The sequence below is a fragment of the Arachis stenosperma genome, chromosome 7 (assembly GCF_014773155.1).
Source record: "Arachis stenosperma cultivar V10309 chromosome 7, arast.V10309.gnm1.PFL2, whole genome shotgun sequence".
NCBI lineage: Eukaryota > Viridiplantae > Streptophyta > Magnoliopsida > Fabales > Fabaceae > Arachis > Arachis stenosperma.
Window position 1 is genome coordinate 52,226,746 of NC_080383.1, and position 17,180 is coordinate 52,243,925.

Sequence of the window (17,180 nt, forward strand, 5' to 3'; positions counted from 1 at the left end):
TTCTTCTTCATTCTTCTCCTCTCTCTTTTTCTACTAACACAAAGGAATCTCTATACTGTGACATAGAGGATTCCTCTTTCTTTTCTTGCTTTCTTCTCTTTCATATGAGCAGGAACATGGAAAAAGGCACTCTTGTTGAAATTGATCCTGAACCTGAAAGGACTCTGAAAAAGAAACTAAGAGAAACTAAATTACAACAATCCAGAAACAACCTTTCAGAAATTTTCGAACAAGAGAAAGAGATGGCAGCCGAAAATAATAATAATGCAACGAAAATGCTTGGTGACTTCACAAAGCCAACGTCCAAATTTGATGGAAGAAGCATCTCCATTCCTGCCATTGGAGCCAACAACTTTGAGCTGAAACCTCAGCTAGTTGCCTTAATGCAACAAAACTGCAAGTTTTATGGACTTCCATCTGAAGATCCTTATCAGTTTTTAACTGAGTTCTTGCAGATCTGTGAGATTGTAAAGACGAATGGAGTTGATCCTGAAGTCTACAGACTCATGCTTTTCCCTTTTGCTGTAAGAGACAGAGCTAGAATATGGTTGGATTCACAACCTAAGGATAGCCTGGACTCCTGGGATAAGCTGATCACTGCCTTCTTGGATAAATTCTTTCCTCCTCAAAAGCTGAGCAAGCTGAGAGTGGATGTTCAAACCTTCAAACAAAAAGATGGTGAATCCTTCTATGAAGCTTGGGAAAGATACAAGCAGCTGACCAAAAGATGTCCATCTGACATGTTTTCAGAATGGACCATATTAGATATATTCTATTATGGTCTATCTGAATTTTCGAAAATGTCATTGGACCATTCTGCAGGTGGATCTATTCACCTGAAGAAAACGCCTGAAGAGGCTTAAGAACTCATTGACATGGTTACAAACAACCAATTCATGTACACTTCTGAGAGGAATTCCGTGAATAATGGGATATCTCAGAAGAAAGGAGTTCTTGAAATTGATGCTCTGAATGCCATATTGGCTCAGAACAAAGTGTTGACTCAACAGGTCAACATGATCTCTCAAAATCTGAATGGATGGCAACATGCATCCAACAGTACTAGAGAGGCAGCTTCTGAAGAAGCTTATGATCCTGAGAACCCTGCCATGGCAGAGGTTAATTACATGGGTGAACCTTATGGAAACACCTATAACTCATCATGGAGAAATCATCCAAATTTCTCATGGAAGGATCAACAAAAGCCTCAACAAGGCTTTAACAATGGTGGACGCAATAGGCTGAGCAATAGCAAGCCATATCCATCATCTTCTCAGCAACAGACAGAGAATTCTTAACAAAACACTTCTAATTTAGCCAATCTAGTCTCTGATCTGTCAAAGGCCACTTTCAGTTTCATGAATGAAACAAGATCCTCCATCAGAAATCTGGAGGCACAAGTGGGCCAGCTGAGTAAGAAAGTCATTGAAACTCCTCCCAGTATTCTCCCAAGCAATACAGAAGAGAATCCAAAAGGAGAGTGCAAGGCCATTGATATAATCAATGTGGCCGAATGCACAAGGGAGGAGAAGGACGAAAATCCTAGTGAGGAAGACCTCCTGGGACGTCCCTCAAGCAAGAAGGAGTTTCCTATTAAGGATCCAAAGGAATCCGAGGCTCATATAGAGACCATAGAGATTCCATTAAATCTCCTTCTGCCATTCATGAGCTCTAAAGACTATTCTTCCTCAGAAGAGGATGAAGATGTAACTGGAGAGCAAGTTGCTCAATATTTAGGAGCTATCATGAAGCTGAATGCCAAGTTATTTGGTAATGAGACTGGGGAAAGTGAACCTCCCTTACTCTTTAGTGAACTGGATACCTGGATTCAGCAAATTTTACCTCAAAAGAAACAAGATCCTGGCAAGTTTTTGATATCTTGTACCATAGGCACCATGACCTTTGCAAAAGCTCTGTGTGATCTAGGGTCAGGGATAAATCTTATGCCACTCTCTGTAATGGAGAAGCTGGGGATCATTGAGGTACAACCTGCCTTGTTCTCATTACAACTGGCAGATAAGTCATTGAGACAAGCTTATGGAATAGTAGAGGACGTGTTAGTAAAGGTTGAAGGCCTTTACATCCCTACCGATTTCATAATCTTAGACACTAGGAAGGAAGAGGATGATTGCATCATCCTTGGAAGACCTTTCCTAGCTACAGCAGGAGCTATGATAGATGTCAACAGAGGTGAATTAGTCCTTCAATTGAATGGGGACTACCTTGTGTTTAAGGCACATGGCCATCCCTCTATGACAAAAGAGAGTAAGCATGAAGAGCTTCTCTCAGTTCAGAGTCAAGAAGAGCCCCCACAGTCAAACTCTAAGTTTGGTGTTGGGAGGCCACAACCAAACTCTAAGTTTAGTGTCAAGACCCCATATCCAAACTCTAAGTTTGGTGTTGGGACTATACAACATTGACCTGATCACCTTGTGGCTCCATGAGAGCCACTGTCAAGCTATTGACATTAAAGAAGCGCTTGTTGGGAGGCAACCCAATTTTATTTATCTAATTTTTATTTTATTCTATATTATTGTTATTTTGTGTTTTATTAGGTACATGATCATGAGGAGTCACGAAAAAAATCAGAAAAATTAAAAACAGAGTCAAAAACAGCAGAAAAAAATTCGCACCCTGGAGGAAGCACAGGCTGGCGTTCAACGCCAGTGAGATGCATCTGGCTGGCGTTCAACGCCAGAACAGAGCATCATTCTGGCGCTGAACGCCAGAAACAAGCAACATTCTGGCGCTGAACGCAAGAGAGGAGCAACAAAGGCAAGGAAGAGACATTGAGGAGCTCAAGCACTCCAGAGGATTGATGAGCGGATAATTTGTACCCTTTTTGGCATTGTTTTTAGTATGTTTTTAGTATCTTTTAGTTAGTTTTTAGTATATTTTTAGTAGTTTTTAGTTAAAATTCACTTTTCTGGACTTTACTATGAGTTTGTGTGTTTTTCTATGATTTCAGGTATTTTTTGACTGAAATTGAAGGTTCTGAGCAAAAATCTGATTCAGAGACTGAAAAGGACTGCAGATGCTGTTGGATTCTGACCTCCCTGCACTCGAAGTGGATTTTCTGGAGCTACAGAAGCCCAATTGGCGCGCTCTCAACGGCATTGGAAAGTAGACATCCTGGGCTTTCCAGCAATATATGATAGTCCATACTTTGCCCAAGATTTGATGGCCCAAACCGGCGTGGCAATTCAGCCTCAGAAATTCCAGCGTTTAACGCTGGAACTGGCATAAAACTTGGAGTTAAACGCCCAAACTGGCATGAAAGCTGGCGTTTAACTCCAGAAAAGGTCTCTACACGAAAATGCTTCACTGCTCAGCCCAAGCACACACCAAGTGGGCCCGGAAGTGGGTTTTTATGTCATTTACTCATTTCTGTAAACCTTAGGATACTAGTTTACTATTAATAGGATCTTTTGACATTGTATCTGTACCTCATGACACTTTACACGTTTCTTTGTGTACCTTCCACGGCATGAGTCTCTAAACCCCATGGTTGGGGGTGAGGAGCTCTGCTGTGTCTTGATGGATTAATGCAATTACTACTGTTTCTTATTCAATCATGCTTGCTTCCATTCTAAGATATCACTGGCTCTTAACCCGGATGAATGTGATGATCCGTGACACTCATCATCATTCTCAACTATGAACGTGTGCCTGACAAACACCTCCGTTCTATTTTAGATTAAGTAGATATCTCTTGGATTCTTTAATCGGAATCTTCGTGGTATAAGCTAGAACTGATGGCGGCATTCAAGAGAATCCGGAAGGTCTAAACCTTGTCTGTGGTATTCTGAGTAGGATTCAATGACTGAATGACTGTGACGTGCTTCAAACTCCTAGCAGGCGGGGCGTTAGTGACAGACGCAAAAGAATCACTGGATTCTATTCCGGCCTGACCGAGAACCGACAGATGATTAGCCATGCTGTAACAGAGCATAGGAACGTTTTCACTGAGAGGATGGGAGGTAGCCACTGACAACGGTGAAACCCTACATACAGCTTGCCATGGAAGGAGCCTTGTGTGTTTGATGAAGAAGACAGTAGGAAAGCAGAGATTCAGAAGATGGAGCATCTCCAAAACCTCAACCTATTCTCCATTACCGCAAAACAAGTAACCATTTCATGTTCTTTTGCTTTTTACAATCAATCCTGATAATTTCTGATATCCTGACTAAGATTTACAAGATAACCATAGCTTGCTTCAAGCCGACAATCTCCGTGGGATCGACCCTTGCTCACGCAAGGTATTACTTGGACGACCCAGTGCACTTGCTGGTTAGTTGTGCGGGATTGCAAAAGTGTGATTGCAATTTCATGCACCAAGTTTTTGGCGCCGTTGTCGGGGATTGTTCGAGTTTGGACAACTGACGGCTTATCTTGTTGCTTAGATTAGGACTGTTTTATTTTTGTTGGTTTAGAGTCTTTTAGTTGATTCTAGTTTCATATTTTAAGTTTGGTGTCAATTGCATGCCTTTGTTTTTCTTTTAATTTTCGATTTTGCATGTTCTTAGTTCCTTTTTGATTCATAAAAAAATTTTAAGTTTGGTGTCCTCTTTATGTTTTTTCCCTTAGAGATTTTCGAAAATTAGTGTTTGATTTTCTAAAAATTTTAAGTTTGGTGTCTTTTTGTTGTTTTTCTCTTTCCTCTTTTCAAAAATCATATCTTTTTAATTGCTATTTTCAAAATCTTTTTAATTAACTAATTGATTCAGTTCTCAATTTGCTTTGATCTTATTTTCCTTTTGATTTTCGAATTTTTATTTTAATTTTCTTTTGTTTTATTTTAATTTTCTTTCGTTAATTCAAAAAAAAAACAAAATTTATCTGTTTGCAATCATTATCATTTCCCTTTTGTCCATTATGGACCTAAGAGGGATTGATCAGTCCAAAAGGACTCTGGGGTCATATGCTAACCCCATTACAGCTGCATATGGGAGTAGCATCTGTACACCTCCCATCAAAGCAAGCAGCTTTGAGCTAAATCCTCAACTCATTATCATAGTGGAGCAAAATTGCCAGTATTCCGGTCTTCCACAGGAAGAACCTACTGAGTTTCTGGCACAGTTCTTACAAATTACTGACACAGTACATGATAAAGAGGTAGATCAGGATGTCTACAAACTATTACTATTTCCATTTGCTGTAAAGGATCAAGCTAAAAGGTAGTTGAACAACCAACCTACAGCAAGCATAAAGACATGGAAACAGTTGTCTGACAAATTCCTGAATCATTTTTACCCTCCAAAGAGGATGACACAGCTAAGGCTGGATATCCAAGGCTTTAAACAAGAGGATAATGAATCCCTTTATAATGCCTGGGAGAGGTATAGAGGTATGCTTAGAAAATGCCCCTCTGAAATGTTTTCAGAGTGGGTACAGTTAGACATCTTCTACTATGGGCTCACAGAAAAAGCTCAGATGTCTTTAGACCACTCAGCTGGTGGATCTATACACATGAGGAAGACAATTGAAGAAGCTCAAGAGCTTATAGACACTGTTGCTAGAAACCAATATTTGTACTCTAGCAATGAGTTCTCTCCAAAAGAGGAAGTCATGACAGTAGTCACTGACCCTAATCCTCAAGAACAGATAATTGAGCTTAATCAACAATTGCTCCTGATGACAGAACAGTTAGCAGAATTTAAAGAAATGCTCCATGATACTAAGGTTGCTAACAAGAACATAGAACTGCAGTTGAATCAAGCAAAACAGCAAATATCTAAACAGATAATAGAAGAATGTCAAGCAGTTCAACTAAGGAGTGGGAAGACACTAAACACCACTGCTCAAAAGAGCAAAAAGCCAAACAAGGAACAATTGACAGAGGATAACCAAACCACTGTTCAAAATCCCTCTGAGGACAGTAAGAGCCCAGAGAGGAATGTCATTGGCGTTCAAACGCCAGAAAGGGAAGGAAAGCTGGCGTTAAACGCCCATTCCTTGCCCAGTTCTGGCGTTCAAACGCCAGAAAAGGGAGAGAGGTTGGCGTTTAACGCCCAAACTTCACCCATTCCTGGGGTTCAGACGCCAAAGGGAGATCAGACACCTGAGAATGCTGACAGTAATCCCTCTAACAAGGCTTCTTCAACCACTTCTGTAAGGAATAAACCTGCAGCATCTAAGGTTGAAGAATATCAAGCCAAGATGCCTTATCCTCAGAAACTCCGCAAGGCGGAACAGGATAAGCAATTTGCCCGCTTTGCAGACTATCTAAGGACTCTTGAAATAAAGATTCCGTTTGCAGAGGCACTTGAGCAAATACCTTCTTATGCTAAGTTCATGAAAGAGATCTTAAGTCATAAGAAGGATTGGAGAGAAACTGAAAAAGTGTTTCTCACTGAAGAATGCAGTGCAGTCATTCTAAAAAGCTTACCAGAAAAGCTTCAAGATCCTGGAAGCTTTATGATACCATGCACATTAGAGGGCGCTTGCACCAAGACAGCCCTATGTGATCTTGGAGCAAGCATCAATCTAATACCTGCATCCACTATCAGAAAGCTTGGGTTGACTGGAGAAGTCAAACCAACCAGGATATGCCTCCAACTTGCTGATGGCTCCATTAAACACCCATCAGGCATAATAGAGAACATGATTGTCAAGGTTGGGCCCTTTGCCTTTCCAACTGACTTTGTGGTGCTGGAAATGGAGGAGCACAAGAGTGCAACTCTCATTCTAGGAAGACCTTTCCTAGCAACTGGACGAACTCTCATTGATGTACAAAGAGGGGAAGTAACCCTGAGAGTCAATGAGGATGAGTTCAAGTTGAATGCTGTAAAAGCTATGCAGCATCCAGACACACCAAATGACTGCATGGGCGCTGACATTATTGACTCTCTGGTAGAAGAGATCAATATGGCTGAAAGCCTAGAATCAGAGCTTGAGGACATCTTCAAAGATGCTCAACCTGATCAAGAAGAACTAGAGGAAGCAAAGGAATTTTCGAAAATTCCTCAGGAGGAGGATAAACCTCCCAAACCTGAACTCAAACCTCTACCACCATCCCTGAAGTACGCATTTCTAGGAGAGGGTGACACTTTTCCAGTGATTATAAGCTCTGCTTTGAATCCACAGGAAGAGGAAGCACTGATTCAAGTGCTAAGGACACACAAGACAGCTCTTGGGTGGTCCATAAGTGATCTTAAGGGCATTAGCCCAGCTAGATGCATGCACAAGATCCTGTTGGAGGATAATGCCAAACCAGTGGTTCAACCACAGAGGAGGCTAAATCCAGCCATGAAGGAGGTGGTGCAGAAAGAGGTCACTAAATTACTAGAGGCTGGGATTATTTATCCTATTTCTGATAGCCCCTGGGTGAGTCCTGTCCAAGTTTTCCCCAAAAAGGGAGGCATGACAGTGGTTCATAATGAAAAAAATGAACTGGTTCCTACAAGAACAGTCACAGGGTGGCGTATGTGTATTGACTACAGAAGGCTCAATACAGCCACCAGAAAGGATCATTTTCCTTTACCATTCATAGATCAAATGCTAGAAAGACTAGCTGGTCATGATTATTACTGCTTTTTGGATGGCAATTCAGGCTACAACCAAATTGCAGTAGATCCTCAGGACCAAGAGAAAACAGCATTTACTTGCCCTTCTGGCGTGTTTGCCTACAGAAGGATGCCTTTTGGTCTGTGCAATGCACCTGCAACCTTTCAGAGGTGCATGCTCTCTATCTTCTCAGATATGGTAGAGAAATTTCTGGAAGTCTTCATGGACGACTTCTCAGTATATGGAGATTCATTCAGCTCCTGTCTTAATCACCTAGCACTTGTCCTGAAAAGGTGCCAAGAGACTAACCTGGTTTTAAACTGGGAGAAATGTCACTTTATGGTGACTGAGGGAATTGTCCTTGGGCACAAAATTTCAAGCAGGGGAATAGAGGTGGATAAGGCAAAGGTAGAGGTAATTGAAAAATTACCACCACCTGCCAATGTTAAGGCAATCAGAAGCTTTCTGGGGCATGTAGGATTCTACAGAAGGTTTATAAAGGATTTTTCGAAAATTGCAAAACCTCTGAGTAATCTGCTAGCTGCTGACACACCATTTGTGTTTGACACACAGTGTTTGCAGGCATTTGAGACCCTGAAAGCTAAACTGGTCACAGCACCAGTCATCTCTGCACCAGATTGGGCATTACCATTTGAATTAATGTGTGATGCCAGTGATCATGCCATTGGTGCAGTGTTGGGACAGAGGCATAATAAACTTCTGCATGTCATTTATTATGCTAGCCGTGTTCTAAATGATGCACAGAAAAATTACACAACCACAAAAAAAGAATTACTTGCAGTGGTTTATGCCATTGACAAGTTTAGATCTTATCTAGTAGGATCCAAGGTGGTTGTGTACACTGACCATGCTGCTCTTAAATACTTACTCACAAAGCAGGATTCAAAACCCAGGCTTATCAGATGGGTGTTGCTTCTGCAAGAGTTTGATATAGAAATAAGAGACAGAAAAGGGACAGAGAACCAAGTAGCGGATCATCTGTCCCGAATAGAACCAGTAGCTGGGGCGTCCCTCCCTTCTACTGAGATCTCTGAGACTTTCCCAGATGAGCAACTCTTTGCCATTCAGGAAGCTCCATGGTTTGCAGATATTGCAAATTATAAAGCTGTGAGGTTCATACCCAAGGAGTACAGCAGTGTGCAAAGAAAGAAATTAATTTCAGATGCCAAGTACTACCTCTGGGATGAACCATATCTCTTTAAGAGATGTGCTGACGGAGTGATCCGCAGATGTGTACCCAGAGAAGAAGCACAAAGGATCCTATGGCATTGCCATGGATCACAGTATGGAGGACATTTTGGAAGTGAGCGAACAGCCACTAAAGTCCTCCAGTGTGGTTTCTACTGGCCTACTCTCTATAAAGATTCCCGAGAGTTTGTGCGTAACTGTGACAGTTGCCAAAGAGCTGGTAACCTGCCTCACGGATACGCCATGCCTCAACAAGGGATATTAGAGATAGAACTGTTTGATGTATGGGGAATTGACTTCATGGGGCCATTCCCACCATCATACTCAAACACTTACATTCTGGTAGCGGTGGACTATGTATCTAAGTGGGTAGAAGCAATTGCTACACCCACTAATGATACCAAGACCGTGCTAAAATTCCTCCAGAAACACATCTTCAGCAGATTTGGTGTTCCCAGAGTACTAATCAGTGATGGGGGCTCTCATTTCTGCAATAGACAGCTACACTCTGCTATGGTTAGATATGGAATTAGCCATAAAGTGGCAACTCCGTATCATCCACAGACAAATGGGCAAGCTGAAGTCTCTAACAGAGAGCTAAAAAGAATCCTAGAACGGACTGTGATAGCCCGAAGAAAGGATTGGGCAAAGAGCTTGGATGATGCTCTGTGGGCATACAGAACAGCATTCAAGACTCCTATAGGAACCTCTCCATACCAACTGGTGTATGGGAAGGCCTGTCATCTGCCCGTGGAACTGGAACATAAAGCCTACTGGGCAACTAGATTCCTAAACATGGATGCTCAGTTAGCTGGTGAAAAAAGATTGCTCCAGTTAAATGAGCTAGAGGAGTTCAGACTCAATGCCTTTGAAAATGCAAAAATTTATAAGGAAAAGGCAAAGAAGTGGCATGACAAGAAGTTGTCAACCAGAGTCTTTGAGCCAGGACAAAAAGTTCTGCTCTTTAACTCTAGGCTCAAATTGTTTCCGGGAAAACTCAAATCCCGGTGGAGGGGTCCGTATGTGATTACAGGAGTGTCACCATATGGATATGTTGAGCTTCAGGATATTGATTCTGACAAAAAGTTCATTGTTAATGGACAGAGAATCAAGCATTATCTTGAAAGCAATTTTGAGCAGGAATGCTCAAAACTGAGACTTGAGTGAGTCTCAGTAAAGGTCCAGCTAAAGACAGTAAAGAAGCGCTTGCTGGGAGGCAACCCAGTCATTAGGAGGCTATATGATTTGTTTTTACAGAGGCAAGTATCAAAAATGAAGGAATTCACAGAGTTACAGAAGGATTCAGCTCAAAAAGCAGAGAAAAAGAGCTTACTGGCGAAAAAACGCCAGTAAGGGGCATTTTGGGCGTTAAACGCCAGAATGGGTACCATTCTGGGCGTTTAACGCCAGGAATGGTGCCATTCTGGGCGTTAAACGCCAGAATGGGCACCATTCTGGGCGTTTAACGCCAGGTGTGCAGCATCTTGGGCGTTTAGAAAAACGCCCAGTGATAAAGGCTTTCTGGCGTTTAACGCCAGCCAGGGCACCTGGCTGGGCGTTAAACGCCCAAAAGGGGCAACAAATGGGCGTTAAACGCCAGAATGGGTGCCATTCTGGGCGTTTAACGCCAGCAAGGTGGGGGGACCACAATTTTGTTTTCAAATCAATTTTTTTTCAAACTTTCCTTTTCTTACCCATACTCTTCTACATAAATACACTTCAACCTTTCATCATTCACTTTTAAATCTCTCAAATCATTCCCAAATTTTGTTCAAAAAAAAAACTCACCCTCTTTTTCAACTTCTTTCCATATCTTCTCAAATCTCCTTTCAAATTTTTTCTTTTCTTTTCGAAATCTCCCCTCCCCACCTTATAAATACACGTTTATCCCCCCTCATTCCACCACACCATTCGAATTTCCTCTTCCTCTCCCTCTCTTCTCTCTTTTCTTTTGCTTGAGGACAAGCAAACCTCTAAGTTTGGTGTGCTTTTCCGTGATCACTAAGCCAAGATTCATCAAGAACATGGCTCCTAAGGGAAAACAAACCAATTTAAGAGGAAAGAAAGAGAGTAATCCAAAGAATCTTTGGAATCAAGAGAAGTTCTTAACCAAAGAACATGAAGACCATTATCACAAAATAATTGGTTTGAGGTCAGTGATCCCGGAAGTGAAGTTTGATCTGAAAGAAGATGAATATCCGGGGATCCAAGAGCAAATTCGAAACAGAGGATGGGAAGTTCTAACCAATCCTGAGACAAAGGTTGGAAGGAACATGGTTCAGGAATTCTACTCAAATCTGTGGCTGACAGATAAGCAGAGAATGACTGGAACCGCTTACCATACCTACAGAACCATGGTCAGAGGGAAAGTTATGTACTTCCATCTGGACAAAATAAGAGAAATCTTCAAGTTGCCTCAACTGCAAGATGATCCTAACTCCTTTAATAGGAGAATGGTGAGAGCAGATAAAGGGTTGGATCAAGTTCTAGAGGACATATGCCTCCCTGGAACTAAGTGGATAACCAATTCTAAGGGTATCCCAAACCAACTCAAGAGGGGAGACCTCAAACCAATTGCAAGAGGTTGGCTAGACTTTATTGGGCGTTCCATATTGCCCACTAGCAACCGTTCTGAGGTCACTATCAAGAGAGCAGTGATGATTCATTGCATTATGCTTGGAAAAGAAGTGGAGGTGCATCATGTGATTGCTTGTGAGATCTACACAATTGCAAATAAGAATTCCACTGAAGCCAAACTGGCTTACCCAAGCTTGATCTCCTTGCTCTGTAAAGAGGCTGGGGTAAAAATGGGAGTAGATGAATTCATACCCATTGAACACCCAATCACCAAGAAGTCAATGGAAGGACAAGTGCAAGACAATTCTATCAAAAGGAGGGCGCAGGAGTTCCTCCCTGAATTTCCTGAAATTGGCTACTGGGCCAGCCTAGAAGCATCTATCACCAAGTTGCAAGAGACTATGGAGCAACTTAAGGAAGAACAACAGAATCAGAACTGCATGCTCTGCAAATTGCTGAAGGAGCAAGAGAAGCAGGGGCGTGAACTCCAAGAGATGAAACGCCAAAAGCTCTCCTCTCAAGCTGAGGGAGCATCCACTTCTCAAAATCAAGGTTGTTGAGTCCTAACTCTGTGAAAACCTCTATCATTAGGAGCCTATTTTAAATTTTTGTTTTCTATTTTTAGTTTCATCTTATATTTATTTTCTGAGTCTTGTTCTTAATTCATAATCAATAAAATTTAAAGTTTATGCCTTAAAGCTATGAATGTCCTATGAATCCATCACCTCTCTTAAATGAAAAAATGCTTTAATCACAAAAGAACAAGAAGTACAGGATTTCGAAATTTATCCTTGAAACTAGTTGAATTAGTTTGATGTGGAGACAATACTTTTTGTTTTCTGAATGAATGCTTGAACAGTGCATATGTCTTTTGAATTTGTTGTTTTGAGAATGTTAAAATTGTTGGCTCTTGAAAGAATGAGGAGGAAGAGAACTGTTATTGAGGATCTGAAAAATCATCAAATTGATTCTTGAAGCAAGAAAAAGCAAAAAAAAAAGTTGAAAAAAAAAATATTTTCGAAAAAAAAAATAAAAGAAAAAGAAAAAGAAAGAAATAAAGTTGTGAACCAAGGCAAAAAAAGAGTGTGCTTAAGAACCTTGGACACCTCTAATTGGGGACTCTAGCAAAGCTGAGTCACAATCTAAAAGGGTTCACCCAATTATGTGTCTGTGGCATGTATGTATCCGGTGGTAATACTGGAAGACAGAGTGCTTTGGGCCACAGCCAAGACTCATACACTAGCTATGTTCAAGAATCATCATACTTAACTAGGAGAATCAATAACACTATCTGAGTTCTGAGTTCTCATAGATGCCAATCATTCTGAACTTCAAAGGATAGAGTGAGATGCCAAAACTGTTCGGAGGCAAAAAGCTACTAGTCCCGCTCATCTAATTGGAACTATGTTTCTCTGATGTTTTGGAGTCTATAGTATATTCTCTTCTTTTTATTCTATTTTGATTTTCAGTTGCTTGGGGACAAGCAACAATTTAAGTTTGGTGTTGTGATGAGCGGATAATTTGTACCCTTTTTGGCATTGTTTTTAGTATATTTTTAGTATCTTTTAGTTAGTTTTTAGTATATTTTTAGTAGTTTTTAGTTAAAATTCACTTTTCTGGATTTTACTATGAGTTTGTGTGTTTTTCTATGATTTCAGGTATTTTCTGACTGAAATTGAAGGTTCTGAGCAAAAATCTGATTCAGAGACTGAAAAGGACTGCAGATGCTGTTGGATTCTGACCTCCCTGCACTCGAAGTGGATTTTCTGGAGCTACAGAAGCCCAATTGGCGCGCTCTCAACGGCATTGGAAAGTAGACATCCTGGGCTTTCCAGCAATATATGATAGTCCATACTTTGCCCAAGATTTGATGGCCCAAACCGGCGTGGCAATTCAGCCTCAGAAATTCCAGCGTTTAACGCTGGAACTGGCATAAAACTTGGAGTTAAACGCCCAAACTGGCATGAAAGCTGGCGTTTAACTCCAGAAAAGGTCTCTACACGAAAATGCTTCACTGCTCAGCCCAAGCACACACCAAGTGGGCCCGGAAGTGGGTTTTTATGTCATTTACTCATTTCTGTAAACCTTAGGATACTAGTTTACTATTAATAGGATCTTTTGACATTGTATCTGTACCTCATGACACTTTACACGTTTCTTTGTGTACCTTCCACGGCATGAGTCTCTAAACCCCATGGTTGGGGGTGAGGAGCTCTGCTGTGTCTTGATGGATTAATGCAATTACTACTGTTTCTTATTCAATCATGCTTGCTTCCATTCTAAGATATCACTTGCTCTTAACCCGGATGAATGTGATGATCCGTGACACTCATCATCATTCTCAACTATGAACGTGTGCCTGACAAACACCTCCGTTCTATTTTAGATTAAGTAGATATCTCTTGGATTCTTTAATCGGAATCTTCGTGGTATAAGCTAGAACTGATGGCAGCATTCAAGAGAATCCGGAAGGTCTAAACCTTGTCTGTGGTATTCTGAGTAGGATTCAATGACTGAATGACTGTGACGTGCTTCAAACTCCTAGCAGGCGGGGCGTTAGTGACAGACGCAAAAGAATCACTGGATTCTATTCCGGCCTGACCGAGAACCGACAGATGATTAGCCATGCTGTGACAGAGCATAGGAACGTTTTCACTGAGAGGATGGGAGGTAGCCACTGACAACGGTGAAACCCTACATACAGCTTGCCATGGAAGGAGCCTTGCGTGTTTGATGAAGAAGACAGTAGGAAAGCAGAGATTCAGAAGATGGAGCATCTCCAAAACCTCAACCTATTCTCCATTACTGCAAAACAAGTAACCATTTCATGTTCTTTTGCTTTTTACAATCAATCCTGATAATTTCTGATATCCTGACTAAGATTTACAAGATAACCATAGCTTGCTTCAAGCCGATAATCTCCGTGGGATCGACCCTTGCTCACGCAAGGTATTACTTGGACGACCCAGTGCACTTGCTGGTTAGTTGTGCGGGATTGCAAAAGTGTGATTGCAATTTCGTGCACCAAGGATCTTCAAGAAGGAGAACTAGCCGTCATCACTAAGGTGGACCCGTTCTTTAATTTCCTTATTCTTATTATTCTATTTTTCAATTTTTATGCTTGATGTTCTATCTATGTTTGTGTCTTCACTACATGATCATTAGTATCTTAGTGTCTATGCCTTAAAGCTATGAATGTCCTATGAATCCATCACCTCTCTTAAATGAAAAATGCTTTAATCACAAAAGAACAAGAAGTGCAGGATTTCGAATTCATCTCTGAAACTAGTTGAATTAGCTTGATGTGGTGACAATACTTTTTGTTTTCTGAATGAATGCTTGAACAGTGCATATGACTTTTGAATTTGTTGATTAAAGAATGTTAAACTTGTTGGCTCTTGAAAGAATGATGGAAAAGGAGAAATGTTATTGAGGATCTGAAAAATCATCAAATTGATTCTTGAAGCAAGAAAAAGCAGTGAATTCAAAAAAAATTATTATATATAAAAGGTGATCCAAGGCAAAAAGAGTGTGCTTAAACCCTAATTGGGGACTCTAGCAAAGCTGAGTCACAATCTAAAAAGGTTCACCCAGTTATGTGTCTGTGGCATGTGTGTATCCGGTGGTAATACTGGAAGACAGAGTGCTTTGGGTCACAGCCAAGACTCATAAAGTAGCTATGTTCAAGAATCATTATACTTAACTAGGAGAATCAATAACACTATCTGAATTCTGAGTTCCTATAGATGCCAATCATTCTAAACTTCAAATGATAAAGTGAGATGCCAAAACTGTTCAGAAGCAAAAAGCTACTAGTCCCGCTCATCTAATTGGAGCTAAGTTTCATTGATATTTTGGAGTCTATAGTATGTTCTCTTCTTTTTATCCTATTTGATTTTCAGTTGCTTGGGGACAAGCAACAATTTAAGTTTGGTGTTGTGATGAGCGGATAATTTATATGCTTTTTGGCACTGTTTTTAGTATGTTTTTAGTACATTTTAGTTAGTTTTTAGTATGTTTTTATTAGTTTTTATTTAAAATTCACTTTTCTAGGATTTACTATGAGTTTGTGTGTTTTTCTGTGATTTCAGGTAATTTCTGGCTGAAATTGAGGGACCTGAGCAAAAATCTGATTCAGAGGCTGAAAAAAGACTGCAGATGCTGTTGGATTCTGGCCTCCCTGCACTCAAAGTGGATTTTTTGGAGCTACAGAAGCCCAATTGGCGCGCTCTTAATTACGTTGGAAAATAGACATTCTGGGCTTTCCAGCAATGTATAATAGTTCATACTTTGCCCGAGATTTGATGGCCCAAACTGGCGTTGCAAATCAGCTTCAGAACTCCCGGCGTTTAACGCCGGAACTGGCACAAAAATTGGAGTTAAACGCCCAAACTGGCATAAAAGCTAGCGTTTAACTCCAGAAAAAGTCTCTACACATGAAAGCTTCAATGCTCAGCCCAAGCACATACCAAGTAGACCCCGGAAGTAGATTTTTACGTCATTTACTCATTTCTGTACACCCTAGGTTACTAGTTCACTATTAATAGGGCCTTTTGATATTGTATCTCTACCTCATGACACTTTACACGTTTCACATTGTACCTTCTATGGCATGAGTCTCTAAACCTCATGGTTGGGGGTGAGGAGCTCTGCTGTGTCTTGATGGATTAATGCAATTACTACTGTTTTTCATTCAATCACGCTTGCTTCTATTCTAAGATATCACTTGTTCCTAAACTTGATGAATGTGATGATTCGTGACACTCATCATCATTCTTACCTATGAACGTGTGCTTGACAACCACCTCCGTTCTACTTTAGATTGAGTAGATATCTCTTGGATTCTTTAATCAGAATCTTCGTGGTATAAGCTAGAACTGATGGCGGCATTCAAGAGAATCCGGAAGGTCTAAACCTTGTCTGTGGTATTCTGAGTAGGATTCAAGGATTGAATAACTGTGACGAGCTTCAAACTCCTGAAGGCTGGGCGTTAGTGACAGACGCAAAGAATCACTGGATTCTATTCCAACCTGATTGAGAACTGACAGATGATTAGTCGTGCTGTGACAGAGCGCGTTGAACATTTTCACTAAGAGGATAGGAGGTAGCCATTGACAACAGTGAAATCCTACATACAGCTTGCCATGGAAGGAGTCTTGCGTGCATGAAGAAGAAGACAGTAGGAAAGCAGAGATTCAGAAGATAGAGCATCTCCAAAACCTCAACCTGTTCTCCATTACTGCAAAACAAGTACTTATTTTATGTTCTTTTACTTTTCACAATTAAACCTGATAATTATTGATATCCTGACTAAGAGTTACAAGATAACCATAGCTTGCTTCAAGCCGACAATCTCCGTGGGATCGACCCTTACTCACGTAAGGTATTACTTGGACGACCAAGTGCACTTGCTGGTTAGTTGTGCGGAATTACGAAAGTGTGATTGCAATTTCGTGCACCACAAACAAAAAATAGGTGAATCCTCCAGCACTATTTTAGATATCCTCCAAGACGATTCCTGGCGGGAAAAGCATTTTACTCCGCAAGAAAAGGCCGATCAGCTAGTGACTGCTACAGACCCCGTTAAGTTTGCCAACAGATACTATGAGCTCAAGTATCCAGTATTTGCGACTTCCAGGAACCTGTATCTAGAATGGACTCTTAAAATTCCAAAAGAACTCGCCCACTACACCTCCGAACAGATAAAATAGAGAGGCTAGTTCTTCTTGGAAAGAAACTTGACTGAAGTTAATGCTTCGTGGGTTAGAGAATTTTACTGCAACTATTTCAAGAATTCCCTGGATACAGTGTACCTCAGAGGGAAGCAGATCTTGATCACTGAGGAAGCTATTGAGGACATCATCCAGCTTCTGCCTAAGTCAGATCAG

The 17,180-nt window shown here is 40.9% G+C and overlaps 1 non-coding gene across 1 annotated transcript; it reads right to left on the bottom strand.

Moving 5' to 3' along the window:
• Positions 1-638: 638 nt before the first annotated feature.
• Positions 639-742, bottom strand: LOC130942411 (small nucleolar RNA R71). Its single transcript, XR_009070981.1, has one exon. It is a non-coding gene; the product is annotated as a small nucleolar RNA R71 (small nucleolar RNA).
• Between the last annotated feature and the right edge of the window lie 16,438 nt (positions 743-17,180).